Here is a 13,604-nt window from a genome sequence, read left to right on the forward strand (position 1 = left end):
CTATCTCGGGCAATCCATCCCTTGGCAAGGCTTCCTCACATCAGAAAGTCAAACAACCAAGGCATATACCTACCTCAAACCATCATACCAGTCATAGCATGCTCATGGAAATCAATGGACACTATTGGGTACCAGTGTCCCATAATGGTCGTGCTCCTGAAGTGCTTTACCAACATACTGCTACATGTTCCAATTCATTTTGTCGTTGCTACTAATGCTTGCGGTCGATTTCAACCACCTAATAATGCATGTTCATGCATTCCTGTTCCAAGCACATAGTTTTCATTAGATTCAAACTAAATTTAAATAACTTCACATCATACCTCATTGGTAGCTTGTCAATAAGGTACACTTGCAATCCTATTTACTTCCTGTCACAACAACTCAAACTAGCATCCTTGATCAAATCATCATGTATAAACATATCATATTAGGTTAGCTCAAAACACAACCATCAGAGATCAAAATCGTAAATCACATGTAACCATCATGAACCAGAGTCATAGATCACATGTAATCATTATGGACCATAATCATAACTCACATGCATAATAAAATTGAAGTAAAATACTATTACTATAAATATAATATATTAACATATAGATGAGAGACAAAACCAACCAAGGATCTTTTTATTATAGATTGATAAAGAAATATTAATAAACAATTATAAAACATAAAACACTTGGGTTAAATTATTATTATTATCATTATTTAATTTTAAGGTCACTGCCCAGCCAGACACCAAATTGGTGTATGATACTTTCTTGTTTTTGTGACAAGGGATCCACTTCCCCTGACTGCTAATTCTAAAAAAACATACATACTCTACCCTTGGTTTTGAACTTGTGACCTCTTAAGTGAAAATACATACTCTTAAAAAAAACACCCAATTTATAAAGAAAAAATTACCCACAAATACAAATTCTATCAAATTTTCTTTGGCCCCACATCAATAATCACTCTATATCCACTTTGTGACACAACAAATCAATAATCACTTTATATCAAGAAATCTGAAGAAATTCTACAATGAAAACAGACCATTTTGATTTAATCTTCTTTGGCTTCACTATGAGAAGTCCCGGGTCCTAATTTTATCAACATCAAGAAATCTGAAGAAATTATACCTGTGTATCCAAAGGCTAGCGTGCTTGTTTTCTTTTCCAAACGAAGCAGCAGTTTGGTCCAGAATTTAGTGGGTCTCAAGATCCAAATTGGAACCCAGCCGGAGAATATCACCAACAAGAGCGCCTTAAGGACCGAGCAAGTTTTGGCCTTTTTCATTGTTTCATCTTTACGCGGTTACACCATGCCTGATCAAGTTCTCCAGAAATAAGAATATACACAGATAATATAGCCCTCCTCAGATGAGAGGATACATTCGTAGATAATATAGGCAGAATATCCTTGATACTTTTACGAAAGAAGAGCTTCAATTTCCTCTATTGTGGACCTGCAATCCTAGAGTGCGGAATATGTGAATATAGAAAAATACAATTAACTAGGTGCGATCATACCAGCGTTAATGCACCGGATCCCATCAGAACTCCGCAATTAAGCACACTTGGGCTAGAGTAGTACTGGGATGGGTGACCTCCCGGGAAGTCCTAGTGTTGCACCCTCCCCCCCTTTTTGCACACGAGTGCACAGCTCACGCGGCTGGGGAAGTCGGCTTTCTCGCACCCCGTCCGTGATCGAATCTCATATGTGGCGCTGCGCGGCAGCTATTGTGTATCATCCAACATGTATATTGGTTTGATGTAATTGATGTGTATCATCCAACATGTATATTGGTTTGATGTAATTGATATGATGGATTTGTCGATTGTATATAATGTATATATTGTACATCGGACCTAATACAAGCTTCTTCAAGGAACTCACCTCATTTAATTAAAAAATAAAAATACAATTAACCATCTACCAAAGTGAATCTATAAAAATTATCAATCACTTAAAAAACTAATAATAAAAATATACAATTAAACATATACTCAAACATAATAATAAAAATATATCATTAAACATTTACTAAAGTGAATCTATAAATGTATGCGTAGAGTAGTAAAAATAATCTTGACGAACCCTCATAACCATGTTCAAAGTCCTTAAAAATAATAATAATAAAAATATACAATTAAACATCTACTAAGGTGAATCTATTAACGTATGCATAGGTGAATCAATAAATGTGTGCATAGGGTAGGGTAGACGAACCCTCAGGACCTTTAACGACCTAAATGCCAAAACTTAAGTCAACATAAAATTTTAATAGATAGTTTCAAAAACATGTTATTAAGATCTAATTTTTAATTGAGGTTTTAAAAGTTTATAGATTTTTTTATATAGAAGTTTATAAAAAAAATTTACATAGAAGTTTATAGATTTTTTTTTGATAAAATTGCAATTTTTTAGATTTTTTTTAATAGAGTTACAATTTTTAGATGATGTTTTTTTTTAATGAGAAATAGTATTTTTAATTGAGGTTTTAAAAGTTTTTAATTTTTTTTAAAGATATGTAATTTTTAGGGGTTGTTTTAGAGGTGAAATGGGTGAAAATATGAAGATGAGTTACATTTTTGAGACAAATGTGGCATTGAAATTTCAAGTTTTCCTCTTTTATCAAATTGAAACCCTCAAAATTTATATAAGCATTATGACTTTTGATTTGGAGTAAAGAAATTATGGAGAATGATGTTGTTGTCCTAATAATATTTTTGGCAAAAATATTTAATGTTGTATAATATGTCAAATTTCCATTAAATGAAATGTTTATCTTTGCAAATTTTCATACGACTTAAGAGGTATGCATGTGTTCACATAGCATAACTTAGTCTCTCACACACACATATATATGATCATGATTTACACGTCAAGTTCAAGAAATGTGTTTTTCAACTATTTAAATAAATCTAAAAACCAAAAGTACCCTTTTGAAGAGGACTTTTAAACGAAGATAATGGTAGTTTTTGAAGTTTTAAAAGAAATTAGATGAAAAATATCATATGAATTTCAAAATGTCAAACTCATATGCCATTGGAAATCCAACATGATAAACTCAACCACCTAAGGACAAATTTTACCCTAATTCTGCTAATGTACTAAATAGTGTTGCCGAGAACTCTATGTAACTAAAAAATCTGCAGAAGAGGAGCTAAAGCTCTATTGTTTAGGCCCTCCATGCTTAAATTTCAATTGCAAGAGAGACATAATCATTTTTCATTTATACATCAAAACCTTAGAAATATAATGAGAAATTAATCCACTATTGTTAATTCTCTATTCAAACATAATTAGTAATTAAATTTAATTATTTTTTAGCTATCAAATACTTACAATTTTAAAATTTGCATATTATTATTAATATTTATATAAATTTTAAAATTTCTATTTTTAAGCATCTCAACAACCTCATCTAGAGCTTAAAAATTGCACCATCCAGAGTCATTTTTTCACCAAAATGCAATTTGGTACATGACAGTGATATGTCAAGATTCATTTCCACGTGATGAAAGTGATCGATCATTATCTTTTCCCTTTCATCTTTCTTGTAAATCCACTTACTATATGTTCTTTAAATTATTATATATTATTGAATAATATAAGATTAAAAGTACGGTAACGGGAGATTCTTTTCCCCTAATTTGTTCCTGCAATAATATGTGCAAGTTTATCGCGTTAAATAATAAATTTATTAAAATAAATTTTTGGCCAGAGTTCTCTCGTGCAATGATATTTCAAGGGTTATTATGATACACTTTGAATTGATGGGACCAATGATATACCTCAAGGTTATGGAATGGAATAATGATAGTTGTTTGGAATTTTATTATATTAATAATTTTATAATTAATAAATAATTAAATTAAATTATATGTTTCTAAGGATTACAATATTACGCGTAACATCGGGTTCTGGATCGCTGCCTACGGGGAACTAAGCCACCCATACGGACACTCGCTACTGACTGATAGGCACGATCCTATCCGAGTCCGATAGGCGGCTTGCCATCATTGCATCGGTTTCGGACGGAGAAGGAGAGCCACCCGTAGCATCATCAGGAGCACCTTACTTCCAAGGTACCCACCCCCGCATAGGAGGTTATATTAGCATGATGCTTCCCAACGCCGCAACGAACCAACCATGGGTATTGTATTGCATTATACAAAGAATCGATACGAGAGAGTTATCGGGTTAATCCGAACCGGGTAGGCAGCCGAGATTCACATGTACGTGCAAAGAGGGGAATAAATCCTCACCATCGGAATGGTGAGCCCCTACCGGTCCTCGATCCTCTCCCTATCGAGCGAGTACCTAAAGGTCCTCGAGGGGTGGCGGGGGGAAGCTTGAGCCTACCTATCCCCCCGCCGCCCGATGGAACGGGAGCAGTTGGTTCCATCGGCCGACAGCAGTGGCTTCTGTACGTGATCGTAGTATATCACGTCGTCTCGCGGCGACCCTGCCTATCTGCATCGAATAGTACCTATCTATCTATGCACTATGTTCCGGTTCACTGATAAGGAAAGGAGAGTTTGGGGTCTACGATGGTTCAGGTATGATCCTTCTGGCTGGGGAGATACATGCCAACTATGGGGGTTACATTATGTCCAAAATGTATGTCGCCCGCCCCCCCCCCTACCTATTTATAAGGCGTAACGTCTTGAAAGCCGGGTTCGTTACCCAACCCACCGCAGATACTACCATCGATCGGAGCGGAACAACCAGAGGAAAAAGTGGAGCTAGAAAGCCGTATGATAGGTGGTAACTATCTCGTACGGTTCGGGGGGTAATCGGCGCACTCTGATCAGTGGGGAATATCTCACTCCATCGAACATACAGGGAATTGGAGGTAGCATTCCACCGATGTTAAGCCATGGACCGGTTCCTCCAGCCCCTTCTCCATGTGTCGGTTTTCTATATGACCGGCATTATAGTTAAAATGTGTTGATTCTTTGTTGTTTTTTTTCAATTTTAAATAATGTTTCGGGAAAATGCTTAATATTTTTATTTTCTCATAAATTTATAAATAATTTTCCAATTTTCTCCAAATCATATTTCTAATTTTCGATTGGCTAAAGGAACTCTGATGGGACATAAATCCAGCATTGGATGGTGTTTTATTTTTGGTATTTGGTTAGTGCTTGACAATTTATTTTGAAAAAGGAAAAAAAACTTAATTTTTTGAGTGGCCAATACGTTGGTATGTTACTATTTTGCCCAATGATCCCAGAATGAATTGATGGGGTTACAGGTCCTTTGCATGGGGTGTTGTACAAAACTCGTTGTGCAAAGTTTTAGTGTGCGGAGGACGGGGTATGTGCAAGAGAATGGGGGTGCAGAGGGAACTTTATTCTGCAAGGACAAAATTAATTTTAAACTCCTTTACAAATTTAGTTGTGTGGCAAAGCAGTTGCATAACATTATGAATCTGTGCAAAATGAAGGATGTGCAAGGGATGGGCTATGTGTAGGAGAAAAGGGTGTAGAGGGAACTTTATTCTGTCGGTGCGTACTTAATGTAACTGTGAACAAATCTCAAATTAATATTATTATGTTTCAATCTGCAGAGTTTTCTTGTGTGAAGCTTTCCTTGTGCAGATATTTTACTGTGCAGAGGACGAGGGAATTAATATTATTATGTTTCAATGTGCTGAGTTTTCTTGTGTGAAGCTTTCCTTGTGCAGATATTTTACTGTGTAGATGACGAGGTATGTGCAGGATTATAGGGGTGCAGAGGGAACTTTATTTCGTAGGGACGAAATTAATTTCAAACTATTTTCCATTTAAAATTTATATAGATTTAGCTGTGCACGAAAGAATTTGCATAGAAATATGAATCTGTGTGGAATGAAGGATGTGTTGAGGATAGGGTATGTGCGGGAGAATGGGTGTGCAGAGGGAACTTTGTTCCTTGGACAAGTAATTAATTTAACTATGAACAAAAAATTTAATTCGTAATGTAATAATATTTCACATTTTCCTATTGCATATGTACAAATTTGCTTAATAGGCAGATTTATTAAGGTAGTGTTGTTTCAGTTTGTGCTTTGTAAATAAAAGTTTCAATTTCACTTTCGTTCTCCACATAATGAAAACATTCACTCTCTGAAGGGTGTGTGGAGGATGGGGTAGCTGTGGCAGAACGGGTGTGCAAAAGGAACTTTATTGCATTGAAACGTAATTAATTTAACTATGAAAAGCAATCAAATTGATATCATTATGTTTCATTGTGCGGAGCTTCCTTGTGGGAATATTCTATTGTGTGGAGGTCGGGTATGTGCGGGAGAACATGGGTGCAAAGGAAACTTTATTCCGCAAGGACGAAATTAATTTTAAACTATTTTGCATTTAAATTTTTTGCAAATTCAGTTGTGTGGGAGAGCAGTCGCATAGAGCTATGAATCTATGTGGAATGAAAGGTGTGTAGAGGACAAAGTATGTGCGTGAGAATAGGGGTGCAGATAGAACTTTATTCTATGGATACATAATTAATTTCACTATGAGGGAGCTCTGATGGGACTGTGCAGAATGAAAGATGTGCAAAGGACAAAGTATGTGCGAAAGAACAAGGGTGTAGAGAGAACTTTATTCCATTGATGCACAATTAATATAACTATGAACAAAAATTTTAATTCTTAATGTAATAATATTTCAAATTTTCCTATTACATATATACAAATTTTCTTAATATACAAATTGATTAATTAAAACATTTATCCTTAATGCTGTAAAAACATTAACCATTGAACATGCATGGAAAACAACTTTCGATTTACAATATTTAGTTCAAAGAACTACACAAAATTAGTTTTAAATTCTTTTCCATTTAAAACTTTTGTAGATTTAGTTGCGCGAGAGAGTAGTTGCATAGAGCTATGAATCTGTGTGGAATGAAGGATGTGCAGAGGATAGAGTATGTGTGGGAGAACGAGGGTGTGCAAGTTCATTCGATTAGTACTGTGAGACTAATAACAAGATAGGTATTTCTAGTGCGTTTATAATTTAGTATTTCATTTTAGGTCACTTTCCATTTAAAACTTTGCATATTTAGTTGTCTGGAGAGAACAATTGCATAAAGTTGTGAATCTGTGCACAATGAAAGATGTGCGGTGTACAAGATATATTCATAAAACATATAAATCCATTCAAATATATGTTAGATTTTTTACGCAAAAAAAAATAATAATTTTAGACTCCTTTCCATTTAAAACTTTTACAGATTTAGTTTTGCGAGAGAGTAGTTTAGTTTAACTAGGAACAAGATCTTTAACTCATAATGTAATAGGAACAATTAGAGAGAGTAGTTTGTAAACTAGAAATAACACATATTTCAAATTTGCATTACTAGTGACTCTAGCATTTGCCTCGATGTCAAAGTGTGTTGAATTTGTATTATTTGAATGTGACATAAACTTTCTTCCGAAATATTATGTTTTTTCGAATAAATTTCGCGTCAGAGAATTTCTTGGTCAAATCAACACATTGAAAAATCATTAGCTAAATGGGCTTTGAAGTATTCTATATTTACATAATCAAATTTGTGAATCTTTTCAGCGGGAAAACTCTATCCTCTATTTATAGAATCATCCTTGTTCTTTGTCATGTTTTCTCTGTGTTATCACTTTGCTCTTTCAGAGTAACCACTAGTGTATTGATATTATCAAAATTGGCAGGCCAGGTTTGTGTAATTCCAAATGGAATCGTACGATTTGCATTAACATATTATTGATATATGCATTGTGAGGGATACTCTTGGAATTCAAATTCCATTATCTCTTCACCTTCTCTATCTTTTTATTTACAATATTTACATGAATTTCCGAATCCCAAATTTTAAATGTTAACATCCCCCGCTCCCCACCCCACCCCGCTTAATATGAAGGGATGTTGGTGAGTCCAAGAATCATTTTTAATCTCTCAAGCTTTTCTCTTCCAAGCACTTTGGTGAAGATATCTTCAATCTGCTTATTTGTGGAAAAATTGTGAAGGTGAATAGTCTTGGCCTCAACATGATGTTGAATGAGATGATACTTGTATTGATATGCTTGGTTCTATCATGGAACTTTGGGATCTTGGCCAACTTTATTGCAGAAGTGTTGTCAATCAAAAGAGGAGTAAAATGCACTTGTTTCCCTTATAAATCTTCCAGAATTTTCCTGAGCCACACAATCTCCTTTGTTTCTTCTACAAGTACCACATATTTAGCCACATTTGTGGAATTTACTGTAAATGACTATTTGTGTGACCTCAAGGAGAAAAATATTGATCCAAGACTCATAACAGAACCTGAAATAAATACTCCATTTTCTTTATCTCCATCAAAATTTGAATAAGAGTATCCAACCAAGTGGAAGTCATCCACTATGTATACTTGAGTCCAAATTCTTGACTTTCCTTCAAGTACTTTAAAACTCATTTTGTAGCAGACCAATGACCCTCACAAGGATTTTGTATAAAGCTAGAGAGGTTTTCAACAACAAATGAAATTTTTGGTCTGGTAGTAGTCAGATAATTGATACTTCTTACAAGTTGTATGTACTTTATTACATCCTCAAATTAATTTCCTTCAGTGGATGTGAACTTTAAATTCTGTTCCATTGGAGTCTTCAAAGGATTACACTCAACCATGCCAAATTTGTTCAACAAATCTCCAATCTACTTCTTTTGAGAGAGGAATACAAACTTCAGATGTTGGTTTACTTCAATACCAAGATAGTAGTGAACATATCCCAAGTCTGTCATTTCAAAACATTTCCTCATTTCTTTATTTATGGATGCAATGTAATTTTCATTGTTCTCTATCATTAAAAGACCTTCTACATACACCACAAGATATACAATTATTTTTCCACCTTTCTTGAAAAAAAAGTTGCATCATCAATATCATAGTGTTTGAAATTGAGTTTCAGAAGATGCTCAGTCAATTTCTCATACCAGGCTCGCAGTGCTTGTTTGAGGACATACAAGGATTTTAAAAGCTTAGATATGTTGTGCTCCTGTCCCTTCACAACAAATCCTTCTGCTTGAGACATAAAAACATTCTCTTTCAGATATCCATTCAAGAAAGAAGTTTTTAAATCCATTTGATGAACTTTCCAATTGTTCTAAGCTGCCAAGGAAAAGAGAGTCCAGATGGTATCCCATTTTGTTGTGGGGTTAAAGGTCTCCTCATAATCAAGCCCTTCCTTTTGTGAAAAACATTTTTCCACGAGCCTGGCTTTATGCTAGTCAAGTGATCCATCTGATTTATACTTGTTCTTGAAGACCCGCTTGTAGCCTATCGGTTGGGTTCCAAATGGAGGATCAACCAACTTCTAGGTTCCATTATTTATCAAAGAATCATATTATTTCTGCATCGTTTCTTTCCATTCATCATGAGAAGCAACTTATTTGAAGTAATTTGGTTCAAAATATGTAGATAGATTTAATTCATAATCATAAGAAACATCCATATCAACAGGTGAATCAAAATTGTCTACATCACCTCCATTCTACCTAGAAAATATTCTTGTCCCTGTCTTTCTAACCTCATCAGGACGAGCACTTTCAAGTGTCTCTGTGACACATTTTGGAGGACCTTTTTTAGATGGCCCAGGTTGTTCAATTGACTAAGATGGGACTGAATCAATATTTAGCTTCCCAATTCTCTCAGTCACATCACTCAAAGTGTCTTCTTGATCAATGGGTGGAGCTTCATGAGGGGGAGAGAGTGATTTATGAGGAGATTCCATAGATTGATCTAGTATAGGGACCCCCCCTTCAAGATATGGAATCTCATTATCAAATTATCGAAACATTTTTGCATGCCTGAATCTGTCTAAGCGATCAAACTGTAGCTCAACAACTTTTTCAAACTTGGAAGATTTAAGAAATATCACATCTCTGGATATGATAAGCTTCTTATTTACTTCATCACAAAGACGAAATGCTTTGGAGGTATTTGAGTATCCCAAGAAGATACATTTTCGACTCCTTGCACCGAGTTTATTTCTTTGTTCCTTAGGAATCAAGGCATAATAGGTGGAACCAAAAACCTTGAGATGCCTCACCAAAGGAATGTGGCCATACCAAATTTCATAGGGAGTCTTTATTTTGAGAGCATGAGATGGACACCTATTCTTAATATACACAACACATAGAACTGCATCAACCCAAAACATCAACTTTACATTTTTGAAAAACATCATTGAACGTACCATATTTAATATTGTCTTGTTCATTCTTTCAACTACACTGTTCTATTGAGGATTATAAGGATCAGTTGTTTGATGTTTGATCCCATGCTGGAGAAGGTAGTTTTCAAATTCATTTGAAGTATATTATTTTCGATTATCAGTACAAATAGAGCCAATATGAGATTGTGTATAATTTTCAATCCATGCATGAAAGTTTTTGAAAGTTTCAAAGACTTCAGATTTGTTCTTCAATAGATATACCCAACACATTTTGGTGTAGTTATCAATAAAAGTCATCATGTATTTGTTACCATTTGCAAATGGAATATGCATAGGGCCACATAAGTTAGAATGAATGAGCTCAATCTTTCTATGTGTTGTGGAATGAGAATCATGAAAAGACAGTTTGTTGTGATTTCCTAAGATATAAGCATCACATTGCTTATGTTTCCTAGGAATGGTAGGAAAAATAAAAACACCATTTTTCTTCAATAAATGCCTAATGTCATAGTTCAAATGTCCAAATATAGCATGCCATAAGAGACTCTATGGTATTGTACCTCCATCAAATTGAGAATTGAATGCAAAATTATGTGCATGAGCAGAGGTTCCTTACATCTTGAGAAGTCTTTCTTCTTCTATACTAGTCATGACAAGTGAGTTGTTTGATGCTTTTCTGACCTTAATGTTGCCATCAAACATGTGTATGGATCGTCCTTTCTCACGAATGTGAACCAAAGACAACAAGTTTCTCTTCAACTCTAGGAGGTAGAGAACATCATGTAGAAGAAAGTCTGGGAGACTAGGTAGTTTGATCCTGATGGTGCCAAGCCCTAATGGCTTGAGTTTTGACTTGTCTACAAAGTAGACTTCTCCATCGACATTTTCAGTGAATTATTGAAAGAAATCTCTTCTAAAAGTCACGTGGAAAGTTTCTCCTGAATCAAACAACCATGCATCTTTCCATGAAGCAAGTGAAGCATTAAATAAGTCTTCAGTTACTCCAATATTGCAATGTGACACAACATAATGAGCGGATTCGGGTGCTTCATTGTAACCACCCTCCTCCCACATCTATCCAAGTAACCAACCAACTAGGGTAAACATGCGATGAGAGGCTACTATGATATGATTCAACCTCCTTGGTGACCTTAAGGAAATGGAATCGACAGAAACACATCGACCATACCTTCGACATCAGCAACAACACTTCGAGGAGGCATCCCAACCACTCAGGCATTGTGCCCCTAGGTCCCACTAAATTTTTAGACCTCTCAACCTCTGGACGCTTTCACAAGCCTGCAAGCTAGCATCCAGGGAATTTTCCTAGCAGACCTGTGCCCACATCCATGGAATCCAAGTCACTTTTCTAGCCTAGAATTCCGGCCACTGCCTAGAACTTGTTATAAATTTCAGAATCCATCAAAGACATGATGAAAAGACTGCTAAAACAAAAATCAACCTTAGGACTAGGCCTGACCATCCCCAACCAGGATTGACATTCTATCAAACTCTTGCCATCAATGCAACCTACATGTATAGGATACAAGACAAAGCATGAATGACTAAAAACTCTTATGAAACATGACAAGAAGGATCACCACCTTCTCCCTTGAACTATTATAACATCAATTAAGTCTTGCATCCATCATTTTAACAATTACAAGTAAATACATGAAATAACCATGACATGAACCAATAAATTAACCATGCTTATAACCAACATAAAACCATGGAAATAATAGTGAGATAACATCCATTAAATCCACATATAAGCAAGTCCAAAAGAAAGAGAACTTAGCTTTTATTAACCATAGGAAAATTCGACTACGTTCGGGGCTTCCACATACCACCCGACCGTAGATATGGCTAAACCAAATATTTCTTTTAGCCAGTCGCCCCCGTGTCATATTCCAAGCATGAATGTGGGATCTCATGGAAAAACAAATCCAATAATAACCAAGGGACTCTAGAGGTTAAACCACCTCCATGCACACCAATCCGTGATCACACAAAAACCAGTGCTCCAATCACAAAACCAAATCGAACTTGGAATGCGATCCAAAATCCATCACTACCCTTGAGGAATTTTCTGTCTCCTTATCTCTCAAGATTTACTGCAATCCACACCGGATAACTAGGCCCTAAACCGAGACATTAGTCTCTCAATATTTACCATAATCCACACCAGATCACTAGGCCCTAAACCAAGACTCCTCCCTTAGGCTTTACCGTGTATCCCGCCAAAAACAGTCAAGGGATCCCTAGACCTTTGGGAATGAACCTTGAGAACACCTCCACCCTGGATTCTGAAATCCATCTGGTAAACCAAAGCTCAAAAGCGAGATGAACACCCACACCAGGATATCCTTCCCACCGTTCAACTTGGAATACGTGTCCCTTACCTGTGGTCTTATTTTTCCTTTATTAACTTTTATTACATGGAATTTTTACTAGGGTTGTTACAAAACCCTCCCCCTTGAGGAACACCATCCTCGGTGTTAAACCACACCAAGACCTTAGAAAAATCATTGAAAAACAAACATACTGCCCATGGAGCTTTATAACTTAGCTCATTGCAATATTTACAATGAATGACCTGCTCAAAAGAAAAACATTATGAAAACATGACTAGATAACAACCATACTGCTTACTGGAGCTTTATAACATAGCTCATTACGATATTTACAATAACCACATATGCACATTTTCTAAACCAACAAACAAAAGGATACGATGCCCGTATCAATCAACAAGGGAATCCAAAGGCTCACACCTCCACCCTCAAAAGTAATACCAGGATTCACCTCCTTCCAAGGAAGTCCAAAATCTACTGTCACAATCAAAGTTGCATCCAATGTCTAATGCTATAATCTTGCGCCACTTATCCTCCTAGTGAGCAGTTACTGTCCCATTGTTCCAGGGCGGTCTCCCAATGTGCATCTGATTCCATATAGCAATTCTCATGACCAAAACAAATATATTCTCGACCTTTCCTTCTCTGCTACACAGTCCCTCGGGCAATCTGGTCACCCCCTTCCATGTAGTCACTCACCTTCCAAGTTCCCCGACATCCGCTAGCTCGGGCAATCCATCCCTTGGCAAGGCTTCCTTGCATCAAAAAGTCAAATAGCCAAGGCATATACCTACCTCAAACCATCATACCAGTCATAGCATGCTCATGGAAATCAATGGACACTATTGGGTACCAGTGTCCCATAATCGTCGTGCTCCTGAAGTGATTTACTAACATACTGCTACATGTTCCAATTCATTTTGTCGTTGATGTTAATGCTTGAGGTCGAATTCAACCACCCAATCAGACATGTTCATGCATTCCTGTTCCAAGCAAATAGCTTTCATTAGATTCAAACTAAATTGAAATAACTTCACATCATACCTCATTGGTAGCTTGTTAATAAGGTA

At 35.9% G+C, this 13,604-nt stretch overlaps 1 non-coding gene across 1 annotated transcript; it reads left to right on the plus strand.

Moving 5' to 3' along the window:
• The first annotated feature begins 1,506 nt into the window (after positions 1 to 1,506).
• On the plus strand, positions 1,507 to 1,625 carry LOC149171385 (5S ribosomal RNA). Its single transcript, XR_016259934.1, has one exon. It is a non-coding gene; the product is annotated as a 5S ribosomal RNA (ribosomal RNA).
• Positions 1,626 to 13,604: the final 11,979 nt, after the last annotated feature.

Source organism: Pinus tabuliformis, chromosome 4_2 (assembly GCF_031772625.1).
Source record: "Pinus tabuliformis cultivar Carrire ecotype Pingquan chromosome 4_2, CPIR1, whole genome shotgun sequence".
Lineage (NCBI taxonomy): Eukaryota > Viridiplantae > Streptophyta > Pinopsida > Pinales > Pinaceae > Pinus > Pinus tabuliformis.